Raw genomic sequence first — 2,703 nt, 5'->3', positions numbered from 1 at the left:
ATAATTAGACATAAACATGTTATAGACAACATGAAAGAATCAGCCCCCTGTAATTTTTGTACTGTATAAAATATTTAAAGCTATTTTTAAATTTTGAGCAGATGAACTGCCCAACTTTATGAAAATTATATTCAAATATTTATATGTATATATATGCATATATATGTATATATATGTATATATATATGCATATATATGTGTATATATATGTATATATATGTATATATACATGTATATATATATACATACATATGTATGTATTTGTATATATATATATATATATATATATATGTATATTAATTATGTGTATATATATATACATACATATTAATGTATTTGTATATATATATATTATATATATATATATATATATATATATATATATATATATGTATATTATATATGTGTATATATATATATATATATATATATATATATATATATATATATGTACACATTATATATTTGTATATTTAAATAACTGATAAACAAGGGCAAAGAAAATTATTTCTATGCCAATATGCTGATAACAGACTTTTAAATCGTCAATTTCCAAATATTATTTTACCCACTACAGAAATACGTTGTGCTGAAATCAAGGAAAGCTAGCCAACAGAACTTTTTAAAAAGTTCGTTATTTCTAAATTGAATCAATTTCGGAATTAATCTCATATATATGCATATAGATTCTTTCCTCTTCAGTAGAAAATAGGAATAAAAGTAAATGAAATGCTTACACGCGCCCATGGAAAAAAGTCGAAGCGAAAGTCATGAGTACATATGAGTATCCCAGACATATCTAAATACAAAATCGTTTGGTTAGCCTCAGACTATGCTACCTAATATGTAGTATTCTTAAGCTAACGGGCTGGCAGAACCGTTTTCACGCCAGGTGTAATGCTTAGAGGTATTTCGTCCATCCTTACGTTCTTACGTTCCGAATTCAGATTCCGCCGAGGTAGTCTTTGATCTGCATCCTTTCGGGGCCGATAAAATAAGTACCAGCTTAATACGGGGTCCATGTAATGAACTGTTCTCCACCACAGCTTATAGTGGTTACCATTCCTTATAGCGAAAAGTAATAAATCTACTACTAATATAGGATGAAGTTTTTTTACAGAAAAAATTTCATCAAAAAAGTGGCAGCATATTAAAATACTTTTGAAGTTTAAAATTATAAACAAGGGCAAAAGAAATTTATTTCTATGCCAGGGGTACTTATATGTACCCATGACTTTTGCTCGGCGTTTATGGCGACGAGTTCAAATCCTGGTCCTCATAGACGTTAAATACTAATCGATTCGTGACCTGAAAAACAGGTTATCCATCAAATATCCATCAAAATAAATACAACGCTGACATCTCATTTTAATATTTACTAAAATTACATGAAAAATATCTTGAATTAGTAATAAGTAAATTCATTCAATAAAATCGCCATTGGCTTCAACCATGGCCTCTAGAGGCCTACTGAATCTCCGGTAACGTTTCTGGACGATCTCCTTCTTTAAGTTAGTGAATGCTGCCAAAATAATTGCTTTCAGTTCATCTTCGGTGTTACATGGAGTTTTGATGGTGTCTCGCTCAACTGCGCTCTACACATGCTAATCAAGGGGTTGTAGTCTGGGGAGTTATGTGGCCAGATTTTAGGGCTGATGTGATCGCAGAATTGTGTGACGCAATGACTGTGTTCTCCTGCTTCTGTGGCATTGTGCAGTGTTTTGTTGTCAGACATAGGGTCTTCTAACAGCCACCCTCTAGGCCCAGAGCAGCTCTACCTACTCCGAGCACTTGATGTAGGCTTTCGTGTTGAGTCTGAGGCCGTGTGAGAAAATGAATGGAGGCATAACGGCGCCACGACTAGTGATTACTCCAAACACCATTATGCTGAGCGGGTGTCTGATTTTTATCACCCTCGGGCGACAGAAAGTTAAACGTTGTTCTGTGTGTTCTCCATATTTTCCAATTTTACTGAAGAATGAATAGCGTCGTGGTGCTGTTTTACTAACAGCCGGTGCTCAACGGACTCAACTCTATTGCGCAGTCGACAAAATCATGGACATCAAGCAATGCGCATGTACAAAATTAAGTACATAAAATGGTGACAATTTACCCCTTGCACCCTGTACACACACACACATAAATATCTATTTCTTTACTATCCACAAGGGCCTAAACACAGAGGGGACAAACAAGGACAGACAACGATTAAGTCGATTACATTGACCCCAGTGCGTAACTGGTAATTAATTTATCGACCCCGAAAGGATGAAAGGCAAAGTCGACCTCGGCGGAATTTGACCCCAGAACGTAACAGCAGACGAAATACGGCTACGCATTTCGCCTGGCGTGCTAACGTTTCTGCCACACATATATACACCACATGCTTTCACATATGTACATATATATCTGTGTGTGTGTACGTGTGTGTGATGTGCATCCGTACGTGCATATATATATGTGTGTGTGTGTGTGTGTTTGTGTTTGTATATATATATAGACACTTTGCATTCGTCATATCAGAGCAGAGAGTTTGATGTGTAAACCAGATAATATTTGGAAGAAATATTAATTCTAACGCGAAAAAATTTTAGAGAAATGACAAAGATATATGTATGAAATTGCAGGCATGTGAAGGAATGAAAACATAGCATCTTAATGCAAATAGAAGAATGCAAACCTAAATAGTTCTACCCATAATTT

Source organism: Octopus sinensis, linkage group LG13 (genome assembly GCF_006345805.1).
Source record: "Octopus sinensis linkage group LG13, ASM634580v1, whole genome shotgun sequence".
In the NCBI taxonomy this organism is placed as follows: Eukaryota; Metazoa; Mollusca; class Cephalopoda; order Octopoda; family Octopodidae; genus Octopus; species Octopus sinensis.
The sequence above is the reverse complement of the archived record's forward strand: the minus strand, read 5'-3'. Positions refer to the sequence as shown.